We start from the raw sequence: 21,106 nt of genomic DNA, 5'->3' as shown, positions 1-21,106 counted from the left end.
TTAAAAAGCTTTACGTAGATTATCAAATAATGATAATCTAAAATATCCTGTTTACACACGACCATTACATAATGGTTTACAATACAAATATGTTACAACAAAATAAGTTTCTTGAATGCAGTTTTTACACAATATCATACAAGCATGGACTCCAAATCTTGTCCTTATTTAAGTATGCGACAGCGGAAGCTCTTAATAATCACCTGAGAATAAACATGCTTAAAACGTCAACAAAAATGTTGGTGAGTTATAGGTTTAACCTATATATATCAAATCATAATAATAGACCACAAGATTTCATATTTCAATACACATCCCATACATAGAGATAAAAATCATTCATATGGTGAACACCTAGTAACCGACATTAACAAGATGCATATATAAGAATATCCCCATCATTCCGGGACACCCTTCGGATATGATATAAATTTCGAAGTACTAAAGCATCCGGTACTTTGGATGGGGTTTGTTAAGCCCAATAGATCTATCTTTAGGATTCGCGTCAATTAGGGTGTCTGTTCCCTAATTCTTAGATTACCAGACTTAATAAAAAGGGGCATATTCGATTTCGATAATTCAACCATAGAATGTAGTTTCACGTACTTGTGTCTATTTTGTAAATCATTTATAAAACCTGCATGTATTCTCATCCCAAAAATATTAGATTTTAAAAGTGGGACTATAACTCACTTTCACAGATTTTTACTTCGTCGGGAAGTAAGACTTGGCCACTGTTGATTCACGAACCTATAACAATATATACATATATATTAAAGTATGTTCAAAATATATTTACAACACTTTTAATATATTTTGATGTTTTAAGTTTATTAAGTCAGCTGTCCTCGTTAGTAACCTACAACTAGTTGTCCACAGTTAGATGTACAGAAATAAATTGATAAATATTATCTTGAATCAATCCACGACCCAGTGTATACGTATCTCAGTATTGATCACAACTCAAACTAAATATATTTTGGAATCAACCTCAACCCTGTATAGCTAACTCCAACATTCACATATAGAGTGTCTATGGTTGTTCCGAAATATATATAGATGTGTCGACATGATAGGTCGAAACATTGTATACGTGTCTATGGTATCTCAAGATTACATAATATACAATACAAGTTGATTAAGTTATGGTTGGAATAGATTTGTTACCAATTTTCACGTAGCTAAAATGAGAAAAATTATCCAATCTTGTTTTACCCATAACTTCTTCATTTTAAATCCGTTTTGAGTGAATCAAATTGCTATGGTTTCATATTGAACTCTATTTTATGAATCTAAACAGAAAAAGTATAGGTTTATAGTCAGAAAAATAAGTTACAAGTCGTTTTTGTAAAGGTAGTCATTTCAGTCGAAAGAACGACGTCTAGATGACCATTTTAGAAAACATACTTCCACTTTGAGTTTAACCATAATTTTTGGATATAGTTTCATGTTCATAATAAAAATAATTTTCTCAGAATAACAACTTTTAAATCAAAGTTTATCATAGTTTTTAATTAACTAACCCAAAACAGCCCGCGGTGTTACTACGACGGCGTAAATCCGGTTTTACGGTGTTTTTCATGTTTCCAGGTTTTAAATCATTAAGTTAGCATATCATATAGATATAGAACATGTGTTTAGTTGATTTTAAAAGTCAAGTTAGAAGGATTAACTTTTGTTTGCGAACAAGTTTAGAATTAACTAAACTATGTTCTAGTGATTACAAGTTTAAACCTTCGAATAAGATAGCTTTATATGTATGAATCGAATGATGTTATGAACATCATTACTACCTTAAGTTCCTTGGATAAACCTACTGGAAAAGAGAAAAATGGATCTAGCTTCAATGGATCCTTGGATGGCTCGAAGTTCTTGAAGCAGAATCATGACACGAAAACAAGTTCAAGTAAGATCATCACTTAAAATAAGATTGTTATAGTTATAGAAATTGAACCAAAGTTTGAATATGATTATTACCTTGTATTAGAATGATAACCTACTGTAAGAAACAAAGATTTCTTGAGGTTGGATGATCACCTTACAAGATTGGAAGTGAGCTAGCAAACTTGAAAGTATTCTTGATTTTATGAAACTAGAACTTTTGGAATTTATGAAGAACATGTAGTGACCCGAACTTTTCCATGTTTATATATATTAATTGAGATTGATATTTACATGATTAAATGTTTCCAACATGTTAAGCAATCAAACTTGTTAAGACTTGATTAATTGAAATATGTTTCATATAGACAATTAACCACCCAAGTTGACCGGTGATTCACGAACGTTAAAACTTGTAAAAACTATATGATGACATATAATGGATATATATATAGTTAACATGATACTATGATAAGTAAACATATCATTAAGTATATTAACAATGAACTACATATGTAAAAACAAGACTACTAACTTAATGATTTTTAAACGAGACATATATGTAACGATTATCGTTGTAAAGACATTTAATGTATATATATCATATTAAGAGATATTCATAGATGATAATATCATGATAATATAATAATTTAAAATCTAATTTGATATTATAAACATTGGGTTAACAACATTTAACAAGATCGTTAACCTAAAGGTTTCAAAACAACACTTACATGTAACGACTAACGATGACTTAACGACTCAGTTAAAATGTATATACATGTAGTGTTTTAATATGTATTTATACACTTTTGAAAGACTTCAATACACTTATCAAAATACTTCTACTTAACAAAAATGCTTACAATTACATCCTCGTTCAGTTTCATCAACAATTCTACTCGTATGCACCCGTATTCGTACTCGTACAATACACAGCTTTTAGATGTGTGTACTATTGGTATATACACTCCAATGATCAGCTCTTAGCAGCCCATTTGAGTCACCTAACACATGTGGGAACCATCATTTGGCAACTAGCATGAAATATCTCATAAAATTACAAAAATATGAGTAATCATTCATGACTTATTTACATGAAAACAAAATTACATATCCTTTATATCTAATCCATACACCAACGACCAAAAACACCTACAAACACTTTCATTCTTCAATTTTCTTCATCTAATTGATCTCTCTCAAGTTCTATCTTCAAGTTCTAAGTGTTCTTCATAAATTCCAAAAGTTCTAGTTTCATAAAATCAAGAATACTTTCAAGTTTGCTAGCTCACTTCCAATCTTGTAAGGTGATCATCCAACCTCAAGAAATCTTTGTTTCTTACAGTAGGTTATCATTCTAATACAAGGTAATAATCATATTCAAACTTTGGTTCAATTTCTATAACTATAACAATCTTATTTCAAGTGATGATCTTACTTGAACTTGTTTTCGTGTCATGATTCTGCTTCAAGAACTTCGAGCCATCCAAGGATCCATTGAAGCTAGATCCATTTTTCTCTTTTCCAGTAGGTTTATCCAAGGAACTTAAGGTAGTAATGATGTTCATAACATCATTCGATTCATACATATAAAGCTATCTTATTCGAAGGTTTAAACTTGTAATCACTAGAACATAGTTTAGTTAATTCTAAACTTGTTCGCAAACAAAAGTTAATCCTTCTAACTTGACTTTTAAAATCAACTAAACACATGTTCTATATCTATATGATATGCTAACTTAATGATTTAAAACCTGGAAACACGAAAAACACCGTAAAACCGGATTTACGCCGTCGTAGTAACACCGCGGGCTGTTTTGGGTTAGTTAATTAAAAACTATGATAAACTTTGATTTAAAAGTTGTTATTCTGAGAAAATTATTTTTATTATGAACATGAAACTATATCCAAAAATTATGGTTAAACTCAAAGTGGAAGTATGTTTTCTAAAATGGTCATCTAGACGTCGTTCTTTCGACTGAAATGACTACCTTTACAAAAACGACTTGTAACTTATTTTTCCGACTATAAACCTATACTTTTTCTGTTTAGATTCATAAAATAGAGTTCAATATGAAATCATAGCAATTTGATTCACTCAAAACGGATTTAAAATGAAGAAGTTATGGGTAAAACAAGATTGGATAATTTTTCTCATTTTAGCTACGTGAAAATTGGTAACAAATCTATTCCAACCATAACTTAATCAACTTGTATTGTATATTATGTAATCTTGAGATACCATAGACACGTATACAATGTTTCGACCTATCATGTCGACACATCTATATATATTTCGGAACAACCATAGACACTCTATATGTGAATGTTGGAGTTAGCTATACAGGGTTGAGGTTGATTCCAAAATATATATAGTTTGAGTTGTGATCAATACTGAGATACGTATACACTGGGTCGTGGATTGATTCAAGATAATATTTATCGATTTATTTCTGTACATCTAACTGTGGACAACTAGTTATAGGTTACTAACGAGGACAGCTGACTTAATAAACTTAAAACATCAAAATATATTAAAAGTGTTGTAAATATATTTTGAACATACCTTAATATATATGTATATATTGTTATAGGTTCGTGAATCAACAGTGGCCAAGTCTTACTTCCCGACGAAGTAAAAATCTGTGAAAGTGAGTTATAGTCCCACTTTTAAAATCTAATATTTTTGGGATGAGAATACATGCAGGTTTTATAAATGATTTACAAAATAGACACAAGTACGTGAAACTACATTCTATGGTTGAATTATCGAAATCAAATATGCCCCTTTTTATTAAGTCTGGTAATCTAAGAATTAGGGAACAGACACCCTAATTGACGCGAATCCTAAAGATAGATCTATTGGGCCTAACAAACCCCATCCAAAGTACCGGATGCTTTAGTACTTCGAAATTTATATCATATCCGAAGGGTGTCCCGGAATGATGGGGATATTCTTATATATGCATCTTGTTAATGTCGGTTACCAGGTGTTCACCATATGAATGATTTTTATCTCTATGTATGGGATGTGTATTGAAATATGAAATCTTGTGGTCTATTGTTACGATTTGATATATATAGGTTAAACCTATAACTCACCAACATTTTTGTTGACGTTTAAAGCATGTTTATTCTCAGGTGAATATTAAGAGCTTCCGCTGTTGCATACTAAAATAAGGACAAGATTTGGAGTCCATGTTTGTATGATATTGTGTAAAAACTGCATTCAAGAAACTGATTTCGATGTAACATATTTGTATTGTAAACCATTATGTAATGGTCGTGTGTAAACAGGATATTTTAGATTATCATTATTTGATAATCTACGTAAAGCTTTTTAAACCTTTATTTATGAAATAAAGGTTATGGTTTGTTTTAAAAATGAATGCAGTCTTTGAAAAACGTCTCATATAGAGGTCAAAACCTCGCAACGAAATCAATTAATATGGAACGTTTTTAATCAATAAGAACGGGACATTTCAGTTGGTATCAGAGCGTTGGTCTTAGAGAACCAGAATTTTGCATTAGTGTGTCTTATCGAGTTTTTTAGGATGCATTAGTGAGTCTGGACTTCGACCGTGTTTACTTGAAAAATGATTGCTTAACAAATTTTGTTGGAAACTATATATTTTTAACATGTGAATATTATGTGATATATTAATCTCTTAACGCGTTTGATATTATGTGATAGATGTCTACCTCTAGAACAAGTCCCATTGACTCACCTAATGATAATGAAGAGTCAAATATAAATTGGAATGATTCGTGGACTGATTCACAAGTTCCCGAAGAGGAACCGGAAGAAGAGTCGGAACCGGAAGAAGAATCGGAACCGGAAGAAGAATCGGAACCGGATGAAGAAATAGAACCGGTGGGGGAAATAATAAAACGGTTAAGTAAAAGAAAATCCTCAACCAACCGACCAAGGTTAATTATGGTCAATGGTGTTTCCGCCAAGGAAGCAAAATATTGGGAGGATTACCAATTCTCCGATGAATCGGATTCCGACGAGAATTCCGATGATGTTATAGAAATTACCCCAACTGAATTTAAAAAGGCAAAAGAAAATAATAAGGGAAAGGGCATAAAAATAGAGAAATCTAATTCCAACCCCGATGAACTTTATATGTATCGTCAACGCCCGAAGTCCTTAAGTTGTAACAATGACCCGGGAACCTCTAAACCACCAGGTTTTTCTAAACCAATGTGGACAACGACGGCTCGTATTAGGGGAACATCATATATCCCTAGAAAATTGGCAAAACGAACCAAAACCGAAGAAGAAGAAACGAGCGAGTCGGAATAAGATAGTTGTATTCGTGTGGTGTAATATATGTAATATAGTGTTCTTATGCTTTATGATATATGTAAAAATTGCTTGTATTAATAAGTATTTTTTTTATGAATCTAACTCTTGTCTATTTTACAGTTTAAAAACACAAAATGGATAGACAACCCAATATTTTAAGAGACCTACCCGGAGACATGATTGATGAAATCTTGTCTAGAGTCGGCCAGAATTCTTCGGCACAACTATTTAAGGCGAGATCAGTTTGTAAGACATTCGAAGAACGTTCCAAGAATGTCTTGGTTTATAAGAGACTTTCGTTTGAAAGATGGGGGATATCACATTGGGAAACCCATAAGTTACGATGTGTTTACTTTGACGCATATATTGCGGGGAACCCAAATGCTATTTTACGCAACGGGTTAAGAAATTATTTTGACTCAATATATCTGAATATTGGACTTCGTGATTTAGAAAAAGCGGCTAACATGCAACATAAAGAAGCATGTTATGCTTACGGATTAGTAATGTTCGCTTCTCACCAAAGTGAGAACAAGAACATCGGGCTACAACTATTAAACAAAACGTTTCCACAAGTGACGGAGTCGGTAATTGGGGTAAGAAATGAGGTTTTTAGATTATTACGGGACTGTTGGACATTACGTAACCCTCGTCCCTTTGATGACGTTACAACACGCTGTCTTATCAACGGCCATAACGGTTATGTTGCACAAGACCAAGGATGGGAAGTAGTCCTAGTAAAACCAGAATGCATGACTTGTTTCTGGACGTATGAATTACGTGTCTTTATTGCCTTTGCCGAACGACTTGTGTACTAGCTAGAATTGTCTTCACAACTATCTTGTATCAAAGTTATTGTGTGCTATATTTCATGCTTTATGTAAAATAAGCGGTATTGTAAGTTTGTAAAATATTGTATAAAAGTTAGAACGCGAAATATTATTACAATCAGTTTTTCATATAGAATTGTAGTAGTTGAATTGTATATTAGCTACTAAGTATGAACTTAACGGGTAGGTACTACCCGAATTCAAACTTATAAAACGCTAATATGAAGAAAAAGCTTTTATAAATGAGTTCATATTATGCTACGAAATACTATTAACTACTCTTAATATTCTGTATGATTAACTTGTTCCATTTAACTATTTTGAAGGAAATGGCACCGACTACTCGACACACCGTGAATATGAATGAAGAGGAATTCCGTACTTTTCTAGCTTCAAACATAGCCGCAGTACAGGCTGCGCTACATACCAACAATAACCTTGGATCTAGCAGTACAGGAAATCGTGTAGGATGCACCTACAAAGAATTCACTGCCTGCAAACCTTTGGAATTTGATGGAACCGAAGGACCGATCGGATTAAAACGGTGGACCGAGAAGGTTGAATCGGTGTTTGCCATAAGTAAGTGTACTGAAGAGGACAAAGTGAAGTACGCTACGCATACCTTCACAGGTTCTGCGTTAACATGGTGGAATACCTATCTAGAGCAAGTGGGACAAGATGATGCGTACGCACTACCGTGGTCAGCATTCAAGCACTTGATGAACGAGAAGTACCGTCCCAGAACCGAGGTCAATAAGCTCAAGACAGAACTTAGAGGGTTACGAACCCAAGGATTTGATATTACCACGTACGAAAGACGATTCACAGAATTGTGCCTATTGTGTCCGGGAGCATTCGAAGATGAGGAAGAGAAGATCGACGCGTTTGTGAAAGGATTACCGGAAAGAATCCAAGAAGATATAAGTTCACACGAGCCCGCCTCCATACAACAGGCATGTAGAATGGCTCACAAACTAGTGAACCAGATTGAAGAAAGAATTAAAGAACAGACTGCTGAAGAGGCCAATGTGAAGCAAGTCAAAAGAAAGTGGGAGGAAAATGGTGATAAGAATCACCAATACAACAACAACAGCAATTACAACAATAATCGCAACAATTATCCCAACAATCGCAACATCAATCGCAACTACAACAAACGGCCCAACAACAACAACAACAACAACAACAGCAACTACAACAATCATCCCAACAACAATAATAACCGCAACAACAACAACAATCAGAAGCAGCTATGCCAAAGGTGTGAAAAGAATCACTCGGGGTTCTGCACCAAATTTTGCAACAAGTGTAAAAGAAATGGTCATAGCGCGGCGAAGTGTGAGGTCTACGGACCAGGGGTTAATAGAACGAAAGGAACAAATGGTGTCGGAACGAGTAATGGCGGAGCAAGTAGTGTCGGAGCAAGTTATGCCAATGTAGTTTGTTATAAATGTGGACAACCAGGCCACATTATTAGAAATTGCCCGAACCAAGAGAACACGAATGGACAAGGCCGTGGAAGAGTTTTCAATATTAATGCGGTAGAGGCACAGGAAGACCCAGAGCTTGTTACGGGTACGTTTCTTATTGACAATAAATCTGCTTACGTTTTATTTGATTCGGGTGCGGATAGAAGCTATATGAGTAGAGATTTTTGTGCTAAATTAAGTTGTCCATTGACGCCTTTGGATAGTAAATTTTTACTCGAATTAGCAAATGGTAAATTAATTTCAGCAGATAATATATGTCGAAATCGAGAAATTAAACTGGTTAGCGAAACATTTAAGATTGATTTGATACCAGTAGAGTTAGGGAGTTTTGATGTGATAATCGGTATGGACTGGTTGAAAGAAGTGAAAGCGGAGATTGTTTGTTACAAAAATGCAATTCGCATTATACGAGAAAAAGGAAAACCCTTAATGGTGTACGGAGAAAAGGGCAACACGAAGCTACATCTTATTAGTAATTTGAAGGCACAAAAACTAATAAGAAAAGGTTGCTATGCTATTCTAGCACACGTCGAGAAAGTACAAACTGAAGAAAAGAGCATCAATGATGTTCCCATTGCAAAAGAATTTCCTGATGTATTTCCGAAAGAATTACCGGGATTACCCCCACATCGATCCGTTGAATTTCAAATAGATCTTGTACCAGGAACTGCACCAATAGCTCGTGCTCCTTACAGACTCGCACCCAGCGAGATGAAAGAACTACAAAGCCAATTACAAGAACTTTTAGAGCGTGGTTTCATTCGACCAAGCACATCACCGTGGGGAGCTCCTGTTTTGTTTGTCAAGAAGAAAGATGGTACATTCAGGTTGTGTATCGACTACCGAGAGTTGAACAAACTTACCATCAAGAACCGCTACCCACTACCGAGAATCGATGACTTATTTGATCAACTACAAGGCTCGTCTGTTTATTCAAAGATTGACTTACGTTCCGGGTATCATCAAATGCGGGTGAAAGAAGATGATATTCCAAAGACTGCTTTCAGAACACGTTACGGTCATTACGAGTTTATGGTCATGCCGTTTGGTTTAACTAATGCACCAGCTGTGTTCATGGACCTTATGAACCGAGTGTGTGGACCATACCTTGACAAGTTTGTCATTGTTTTCATTGATGACATACTTATTTACTCAAAGAATGACCAAGAACACGGTGAACATTTGAGAAAGGTGTTAGAAGTATTGAGGAAGGAAGAATTGTACGCTAAGTTTTCAAAGTGTGCATTTTGGTTGGAAGAAGTTCAATTCCTTGGTCACATAGTGAACAAAGAAGGTATTAAGGTGGATCCGGCAAAGATAGAAACTGTTGAAAAGTGGGAAACCCCGAAAACTCCGAAACACATACGCCAGTTTTTAGGACTAGCTGGTTACTACAGAAGGTTCATCCAAGACTTTTCCAGAATAGCAAAACCCTTGACTGCATTAACGCATAAAGGGAAGAAATTTGAATGGAATGATGAACAAGAGAAAGCGTTTCAGTTATTGAAGAAAAAGCTAACTACGGCACCTATATTGTCATTGCCTGAAGGGAATGATGATTTTGTGATTTATTGTGATGCATCAAAACAAGGTCTCGGTTGTGTATTAATGCAACGAACGAAGGTGATTGCTTATGCGTCTAGACAATTGAAGATTCACGAACAAAATTATACGACGCATGATTTGGAATTAGGCGCGGTTGTTTTTGCATTAAAGACTTGGAGGCACTACTTATATGGGGTCAAAAGTATTATATATACCGACCACAAAAGTCTTCAACACATATTTAATCAGAAACAACTGAATATGAGGCAGCGTAGGTGGATTGAATTATTGAATGATTACGACTTTGAGATTCGTTACCACCCGGGGAAGGCAAATGTGGTAGCCGATGCCTTGAGCAGGAAGGACAGAGAACCCATTCGAGTAAAATCTATGAATATAATGATTCATAATAACATTACTACTCAAATAAAGGAGGCGCAACAAGGAGTTTTAAAAGAGGGAAATTTAAAGGATGAAATACCCAAAGGATCGGAGAAGCATCTTAATATTCGGGAAGACGGAACCCGGTATAGGGCTGAAAGGATTTGGGTACCAAAATTTGGAGATATGAGAGAAATGGTACTTAGAGAAGCTCATAAAACCAGATACTCAATACATCCTGGAACGGGGAAGATGTACAAGGATCTCAAGAAACATTTTTGGTGGCCGGGTATGAAAGCTGATGTTGCTAAATACGTAGGAGAATGTTTGACGTGTTCTAAGGTCAAAGCTGAGCATCAGAAACCATCAGGTCTACTTCAACAACCCGAAATCCCGGAATGGAAATGGGAAAACATTACCATGGATTTCATCACTAAATTGCCAAGGACTGCAAGTGGTTTTGATACTATTTGGGTAATAGTTGACCGTCTCACCAAATCAGCACACTTCTTGCCAATAAGAGAAGATGACAAGATGGAGAAGTTAGCACGACTGTATTTGAAGGAAGTCATCTCCAGACATGGAATACCAATCTCTATTATCTCTGATAGGGATGGCAGATTTATTTCAAGATTCTGGCAGACATTACAGCAAGCATTAGGAACTCGTCTAGACATGAGTACTGCCTATCATCCACAAACTGATGGGCAGAGCGAAAGGACGATACAAACGCTTGAAGACATGCTACGAGCATGTGTTATTGATTTCGGAAACAGTTGGGATCGACATCTACAGTTAGCAGAATTTTCCTACAACAACAGCTACCATTCAAGCATTGAGATGGCGCCGTTTGAAGCACTTTATGGTAGAAAGTGCAGGTCTCCGATTTGTTGGAGTGAAGTGGGGGATAGACAGATTACGGGTCCGGAGATTATACAAGAAACTACCGAGAAGATCATCCAAATTCAACAACGGTTGAAAACCGCCCAAAGTCGACAAAAGAGCTACGCTGACATTAAAAGAAAAGATATAGAATTTGAAATTGGAGAGATGGTCATGCTTAAAGTTGCACCTTGGAAAGGCGTTGTTCGATTTGGTAAACGAGGGAAATTAAATCCAAGGTATATTGGACCATTCAAGATTATTGATCGTGTCGGACCAGTAGCTTACCGACTAGAGTTACCTCAACAACTCGCGGCTGTACATAACACTTTCCACGTCTCGAATTTAAAGAAATGTTTTTCTAAAGAAGATCTCACTATTCCGTTAGATGAAATCCAAATCAACGAAAAACTTCAATTCATCGAAGAACCCGTCGAAATAATGGATCGTGAGGTTAAAAGACTTAAGCAAAACAAGATACCAATTGTTAAGGTTCGATGGAATGCTCGTAGAGGACCCGAGTTCACCTGGGAGCGTGAAGATCAGATGAAGAAGAAATACCCGCATCTATTTCCAGAAGATTCGTCAACACCTTCAACAGCTTAAAATTTCGGGACGAAATTTATTTAACGGGTAGGTACTGTAGTGACCCGAACTTTTCCATGTTTATATATATTAATTGAGATTGATATTTACATGATTAAATGTTTCCAACATGTTAAGCAATCAAACTTGTTAAGACTTGATTAATTGAAATATGTTTCATATAGACAATTAACCACCCAAGTTGACCGGTGATTCACGAACGTTAAAACTTGTAAAAACTATATGATGACATATAATGGATATATATATAGTTAACATGATACTATGATAAGTAAACATATCATTAAGTATATTAACAATGAACTACATATGTAAAAACAAGACTACTAACTTAATGATTTTTAAACGAGACATATATGTAACGATTATCGTTGTAAAGACATTTAATGTATATATATCATATTAAGAGATATTCATAGATGATAATATCATGATAATATAATAATTTAAAATCTCATTTGATATTATAAACATTGGGTTAACAACATTTAACAAGATCGTTAACCTAAAGGTTTCAAAACAACACTTACATGTAACGACTAACGATGACTTAACGACTCAGTTAAAATGTATATACATGTAGTGTTTTAATATGTATTTATACACTTTTGAAAGACTTCAATACACTTATCAAAATACTTCTACTTAACAAAAATGCTTACAATTACATCCTCGTTCAGTTTCATCAACAATTCTACTCGTATGCACCCGTATTCGTACTCGTACAATACACAGCTTTTAGATGTGTGTACTATTGGTATATACACTCCAATGATCAGCTCTTAGCAGCCCATTTGAGTCACCTAACACATGTGGGAACCATCATTTGGCAACTAGCATGAAATATCTCATAAAATTACAAAAATATGAGTAATCATTCATGACTTATTTACATGAAAACAAAATTACATATCCTTTATATCTAATCCATACACCAACGACCAAAAACACCTACAAACACTTTCATTCTTCAATTTTCTTCATCTAATTGATCTCTCTCAAGTTCTATCTTCAAGTTCTAAGTGTTCTTCATAAATTCCAAAAGTTCTAGTTTCATAAAATCAAGAATACTTTCAAGTTTGCTAGCTCACTTCCAATCTTGTAAGGTGATCATCCAACCTCAAGAAATCTTTGTTTCTTACAGTAGGTTATCATTCTAATACAAGGTAATAATCATATTCAAACTTTGGTTCAATTTCTATAACTATAACAATCTTATTTCAAGTGATGATCTTACTTGAACTTGTTTTCGTGTCATGATTCTGCTTCAAGAACTTCGAGCCATCCAAGGATCCATTGAAGCTAGATCCATTTTTCTCTTTTCCAGTAGGTTTATCCAAGGAACTTAAGGTAGTAATGATGTTCATAACATCATTCGATTCATACATATAAAGCTATCTTATTCGAAGGTTTAAACTTGTAATCACTAGAACATAGTTTAGTTAATTCTAAACTTGTTCGCAAACAAAAGTTAATCCTTCTAACTTGACTTTTAAAATCAACTAAACACATGTTCTATATCTATATGATATGCTAACTTAATGATTTAAAACCTGGAAACACGAAAAACACCGTAAAACCGGATTTACGCCGTCGTAGTAACACCGCGGGCTGTTTTGGGTTAGTTAATTAAAAACTATGATAAACTTTGATTTAAAAGTTGTTATTCTGAGAAAATTATTTTTATTATGAACATGAAACTATATCCAAAAATTATGGTTAAACTCAAAGTGGAAGTATGTTTTCTAAAATGGTCATCTAGACGTCGTTCTTTCGACTGAAATGACTACCTTTACAAAAACGACTTGTAACTTATTTTTCCGACTATAAACCTATACTTTTTCTGTTTAGATTCATAAAATAGAGTTCAATATGAAATCATAGCAATTTGATTCACTCAAAACGGATTTAAAATGAAGAAGTTATGGGTAAAACAAGATTGGATAATTTTTCTCATTTTAGCTACGTGAAAATTGGTAACAAATCTATTCCAACCATAACTTAATCAACTTGTATTGTATATTATGTAATCTTGAGATACCATAGACACGTATACAATGTTTCGACCTATCATGTCGACACATCTATATATATTTCGGAACAACCATAGACACTATATATGTGAATGTTGGAGTTAGCTATACAGGGTTGAGGTTGATTCCAAAATATATATAGTTTGAGTTGTGATCAATACTGAGATACGTATACACTGGGTCGTGGATTGATTCAAGATAATATTTATCGATTTATTTCTGTACATCTAACTGTGGACAACTAGTTATAGGTTACTAACGAGGACAGCTGACTTAATAAACTTAAAACATCAAAATATATTAAAAGTGTTGTAAATATATTTTGAACATACCTTAATATATATGTATATATTGTTATAGGTTCGTGAATCAACAGTGGCCAAGTCTTACTTCCCGACGAAGTAAAAATCTGTGAAAGTGAGTTATAGTCCCACTTTTAAAATCTAATATTTTTGGGATGAGAATACATGCAGGTTTTATAAATGATTTACAAAATAGACACAAGTACGTGAAACTACATTCTATGGTTGAATTATCGAAATCAAATATGCCCCTTTTTATTAAGTCTGGTAATCTAAGAATTAGGGAACAGACACCCTAATTGACGCGAATCCTAAAGATAGATCTATTGGGCCTAACAAACCCCATCCAAAGTACCGGATGCTTTAGTACTTCGAAATTTATATCATATCCGAAGGGTGTCCCGGAATGATGGGGATATTCTTATATATGCATCTTGTTAATGTCGGTTACCAGGTGTTCACCATATGAATGATTTTTATCTCTATGTATGGGATGTGTATTGAAATATGAAATCTTGTGGTCTATTGTTACGATTTGATATATATAGGTTAAACCTATAACTCACCAACATTTTTGTTGACGTTTAAAGCATGTTTATTCTCAGGTGAATATTAAGAGCTTCCGCTGTTGCATACTAAAATAAGGACAAGATTTGGAGTCCATGTTTGTATGATATTGTGTAAAAACTGCATTCAAGAAACTGATTTCGATGTAACATATTTGTATTGTAAACCATTATGTAATGGTCGTGTGTAAACAGGATATTTTAGATTATCATTATTTGATAATCTACGTAAAGCTTTTTAAACCTTTATTTATGAAATAAAGGTTATGGTTTGTTTTAAAAATGAATGCAGTCTTTGAAAAACGTCTCATATAGAGGTCAAAACCTCGCAACGAAATCAATTAATATGGAACGTTTTTAATCAATAAGAACGGGACATTTCAGAACACTTAGAACTTGAAGATAGAACTTGAGAGAGATCAATTAGATGAAGAAAATTGAAGAATGAAAGTGTTTGTAGGTGTTTTTGGTCGTTGGTGTATGGATTAGATATAAAGGATATATTATTTTGTTTTCATGTAAATAAGTCATGAATGATTACTCATATTTTTGTAATTTTATGAGATATTTCATGCTAGTTGCCAAATGATGGTTCCCACATGTGTTAGGTGACTCACATGGGCTGCTAAGAGCTGATCATTGGAGTGTATATACCAATAGTACATACATCTAAAAGCTGTGTATTGTACGAGTACGAATACGGGTGCATACGAGTAGAATTGTTGATGAAACTGAACGAGGATGTAATTGTAAGCATTTTTGTTAAGTATAAGTATTTTGATAAGTGTATTGAAGTCTTTCAAAAGTGTATAAATACATATTAAAACACTACATGTATATACATTTTAACTGAGTCGTTAAGTCATCGTTAGTCGTTACATGTAAGTGTTGTTTTGAAACTTTTAGGTTAACGATCTTGTTAAATGTTGTTAACCCAATGTTTATAATATCAAATGAGATTTTAAATTATTATATTATCATGATATTATCATGTATGAATATCTCTTAATATGATATATATACATTAAATGTCTTTACAACGATAATCGTTACATATATGTCTCGTTTAAAAATCATTAAGTTAGTAGTCTTGTTTTTACATATGTAGTTCATTGTTAATATACTTAATGATATGTTTACTTATCATAGTATCATGTTAACTATATATATATCCATATATATGTCATCATATAGTTTTTACAAGTTTTAACATTCGTGAATCACCGGTCAACTTGGGTGGTCAATTGTCTATATGAAACATATTTCAATTAATCAAGTCTTAACAAGTTTGATTGCTTAACATGTTGGAAACATTTAATCATGTAAATATCAATCTCAATTAATATATATAAACATGGAGAAGTTCGGGTCACTACAGTACCTACCCGTTAAATAAATTTCGTCCCGAAATTTTAAGCTGTTGAAGGTGTTGATGAATCTTCTGGAAATAGATGCGGGTATTTCTTCTTCATCTGATCTTCACGCTCCCAGGTGAACTCGGGTCCTCTACGAGCATTCCATCGAACCTTAACAATTGGTATCTTGTTTTGCTTAAGTCTTTTAACCTCACGATCCATTATTTCGACGGGTTCTTCGATGAATTGAAGTTTTTCGTTGATTTGGATTTCATCTAACGGAATAGTGAGATCTTCTTTAGCAAAACATTTCTTCAAATTCGAGACGTGGAAAGTGTTATGTACAGCCGCGAGTTGTTGAGGTAACTCAAGTCGGTAAGCTACTGGTCCGACACGATCAATAATCTTGAATGGTCCAATATACCTTGGATTTAATTTCCCTCGTTTACCAAATCGAACAACGCCTTTCCAAGGTGCAACTTTAAGCATGACCATCTCTCCAATTTCAAATTCTATATCTTTTCTTTTAATGTCAGCGTAGCTCTTTTGTCGACTTTGGGCAGTTTTCAACCGTTGTTGAATTTGGATGATCTTCTCGGTAGTTTCTTGTATAATCTCCGGACCCGTAATCTGTCTATCCCCCACCTCACTCCAACAAATCGGAGACCTACACTTTCTCCCATAAAGTGCTTCAAACGGCGCCATCTCAATGCTTGAATGGTAGCTGTTGTTGTAGGAAAATTCTGCTAACGGTAGATGTCGATCCCAACTGTTTCCGAAATCAATAACACATGCTCGTAGCATGTCTTCAAGCGTTTGTATCGTCCTTTCGCTCTGCCCATCAGTTTGTGGATGATAGGCAGTACTCATGTCTAGACGAGTTCCTAATGCTTGCTGTAATGTCTGCCAGAATCTTGAAATAAATCTGCCATCCCTATCAGAGATAATAGAGACTGGTATTCCATGTCTGGAGATGACTTCCTTCAAATACAGTCGTGCTAACTTCTCCATCTTGTCATCTTCTCTTATTGGTAGGAAGTGTGCAGATTTGGTGAGACGATCAACTATTACCCAAATAGTATCAAAACCACTTGCAGTCCTTGGCAATTTAGTGATGAAATCCATGGTAATGTTTTCCCATTTCCATTCCGGGATTTTGGGTTGTTGAAGTAGACCTGATGGTTTCTGATGCTCAGCTTTGACCTTAGAACACGTCAAACATTCTCCTACGTATTTAGCAACATCGGCTTTCATACCCGGCCACCAAAAATGTTTCTTGAGATCCTTGTACATCTTCCCCGTTCCAGGATGTATTGAGTATCTGGTTTTATGAGCTTCTCTAAGTACCATTTCTCTCATATCTCCAAATTTTGGTACCCAAATCCTTTCAGCCCTATACCGGGTTCCGTCTCCCCGAATATTAAGATGCTTCTCCGATCCTTTGGGTATTTCATCCTTTAAATTTACCTCTTTTAAAACTCCTTGTTGCGCCTCCTTTATTTGAGTAGTAATGTTATTATGAATCATTATATTCATAGATTTTACTCGAATGGGTTCTCTGTCCTTCCTGCTCAAGGCATCGGCTACCACATTTGCCTTCCCCGGGTGGTAACGAATCTCAAAGTCGTAATCATTCAACAATTCAATCCACCTACGCTGCCTCATATTCAGTTGTTTCTGATTAAATATGTGTTGAAGACTTTTGTGGTCGGTATATATAATACTTTTGACCCCATATAAGTAGTGCCTCCAAGTCTTTAATGCAAAAACAACCGCGCCTAATTCCAAATCATGCGTCGTATAATTTTGTTCGTGAATCTTCAATTGTCTAGACGCATAAGCAATCACCTTCGTTCGTTGCATTAATACACAACCGAGACCTTGCTTTGATGCATCACAATAAATCACAAAATCATCATTCCCTTCAGGCAATGACAATATAGGTGCCGTAGTTAGCTTTTTCTTCAATAACTGAAACGCTTTCTCTTGTTCATCATTCCATTCAAATTTCTTCCCTTTATGCGTTAATGCAGTCAAGGGTTTTGCTATTCTGGAAAAGTCTTGGATGAACCTTCTGTAGTAACCAGCTAGTCCTAAAAACTGGCGTATGCGTTTCGGAGTTTTCGGGGTTTCCCACTTTTCAACAGTTTCTATCTTTGCCGGATCCACCTTAATACCTTCTTTGTTCACTATGTGACCGAGGAATTGAATTTTCCAACCAAAATGCACACTTTGAAAACTTAGCGTACAATTCTTCCTTCCTCAATACTTCTAACACCTTTCTCAAATGTTCACCGTGTTCTCGGTCATTCTTTGAGTAAATAAGTATGTCATCAATGAAAACAATGACAAACTTGTCAAGGTATGGTCCACACACTCGGTTCATAAGGTCCATGAACACAGCTGGTGAAATGTCCCGTTCTTATTGATTAAAAACGTTCCATATTAATTGATTTCGTTGCGAGGTTTTGACCTCTATATGAGACATTTTTCAAAGACTGCATTCATTTTTAAAACAAACCATAACCTTTATTTCATAAATAAAGGTTTAAAAAGCTTTACGTAGATTATCAAATAATGATAATCTAAAATATCCTGTTTACACACGACCATTACATAATGGTTTACAATACAAATATGTTACATCGAAATCAGTTTCTTGAATGCAGTTTTTACACAATATCATACAAACATGGACTCCAAATCTTGTCCTTATTTTAGTATGCAACAGCGGAAGCTCTTAATATTCACCTGAGAATAAACATGCTTTAAACGTCAACAAAAATGTTGGTGAGTTATAGGTTTAACCTATATATATCAAATCGTAACAATAGACCACAAGATTTCATATTTCAATACACATCCCATACATAGAGATAAAAATCATTCATATGGTGAACACCTGGTAACCGACAATAACAAGATGCATATATAAGAATATCCCCATCATTCCGGGATACCCTTCGGATATGATATAAATTTTGAAGTACTAAAGCATCCGGTACTTTGGATGGGGTTTGTTAGGCCCAATAGATCTATCTTTAGGATTCGCGTCAATTAGGGTGTCTGTTCCCTAATTCTTAGATTACCAGACTTAATAAAAAGGGGCATATTCGATTTCGATAATTCAACCATAGAATGTAGTTTCACGTACTTGTGTCTATTTTGTAAATCATTTATAAAATCTGCATGTATTCTCATCCCAAAAATATTAGATTTTAAAAGTGGGACTATAACTCACTTTCACAGATTTTTACTTCGTCGGGAAGTAAGACTTGGCCACTGTTGATTCACGAACCTATAACAATATATACATATATATTAAAGTATGTTTAAAATATATTTACAACACTTTTAATATATTTTGATGTTTTAAGTTTATTAAGTCAGCTGTCCTCGTTAGTAACCTATAACTAGTTGTCCACAGTTAGATGTACAGAAATAAATCGATAAATATTATCTTGAATCAATCCACGACCCAGTGTATACGTATCTCAGTATTGATCACAACTCAAACTATATATATTTTGGAATCAACCTCAACCCTGTATAGCTAACTCCAACATTCACATATAGAGTGTCTATGGTTGTTCCGAAATATATATAGATGTGTCGACATGATAGGTCGAAACATTGTATACGTGTCTATGGTATCTCAAGATTACATAATATACAATACAAGTTGATTAAGTTATGGTTGGAATAGATTTGTTGCCAATTTTCACGTAGCTAAAATGAGAAAAATTATCCAATCTTGTTTTACCCATAACTTCTTCATTTTAAATCCGTTTTGAGTGAATCAAAATGCTATGGTTTTATATTGAACTCTATTTTATGAATCTAAATAGAAAAAGTATAGGTTTATAGTCGGAAAAATAAGTTACAAGTCGTTTTTGTAAAGGTAGTCATTTCAGTCGAAAGAACGACGTCTATATGACCATTTTAGAAAACATACTTCCACTTTGAGTTTAACCATAATTTTTGGATATAGTTTCATGTTCATAATAAAAATCATTTTCTCAGAATAACAACTTTTAAATCAAAGTTTATCATAGTTTTTAATTAACTAACCCAAAACAGCCCGCGGTGTTACTACGACGGCGTAAATCCGGTTTTACGGTGTTTTTCGTGTTTCCAGGTTTTAAATCATTAAGTTAGCATATCATATAGATATAGAACATGTGTTTAGTTGATTTTAAAAGTCAAGTTAGAAGGATTAACTTTTGTTTGCGAACAAGTTTAGAATTAACTAAACTATGTTCTAGTGATTACAAGTTTAAACCTTCGAATAAGATAGCTTTATATGTATGAATCGAATGATGTTATGAACATCATTACTACCTTAATTTCCTTGGATAAACCTACTGGAAAAGAGAAAAATGGATCTAGCTTCAATGGATCCTTGGATGGCTCGAAGTTCTTGAAGCAGAATCATGACACGAAAACAAGTTCAAGTAAGATCATCACTTGAAATAAGATTGTTATAGTTATAGAAATTGAACCAAAGTTTGAATATGATTATTACCTTGTATTAGAATGATAACCTACTGTAAGAAACAAAGATTTCTTGAGGTTGGATGATCACCTTACAAGATTGGAAGTGAGCTAGCAAACTTGAAAGTATTCTTGATTTTATGAAACTAGAACTTTTGGAATTTATGAAGAACACTTAGAACTTGAAGATAGAACTTGAGAGAGATCAATTAGATGAAGAAAATTGAAGAATGAAAGTGTTTGTAGGTGTTTTTGGTCGTTGGTGTATGGATTAGATATAAAGGATATGTAATTTTGTTTTCATGTAAATAAGTCATGAATGATTACTCATATTTTTGTAATTTCATGAGATATTTCATGCTAGTTGCCAAATGATGGTTCCCACATGTGTTAGGTGACTCACATGGGCTGCTAAGAGCTGATCAT

This window comes from Rutidosis leptorrhynchoides, chromosome 3 (genome assembly GCF_046630445.1).
Source record: "Rutidosis leptorrhynchoides isolate AG116_Rl617_1_P2 chromosome 3, CSIRO_AGI_Rlap_v1, whole genome shotgun sequence".
Classification (NCBI taxonomy): Eukaryota; Viridiplantae; Streptophyta; class Magnoliopsida; order Asterales; family Asteraceae; genus Rutidosis; species Rutidosis leptorrhynchoides.
The sequence above is the reverse complement of the archived record's forward strand: the minus strand, read 5'-3'. Positions refer to the sequence as shown.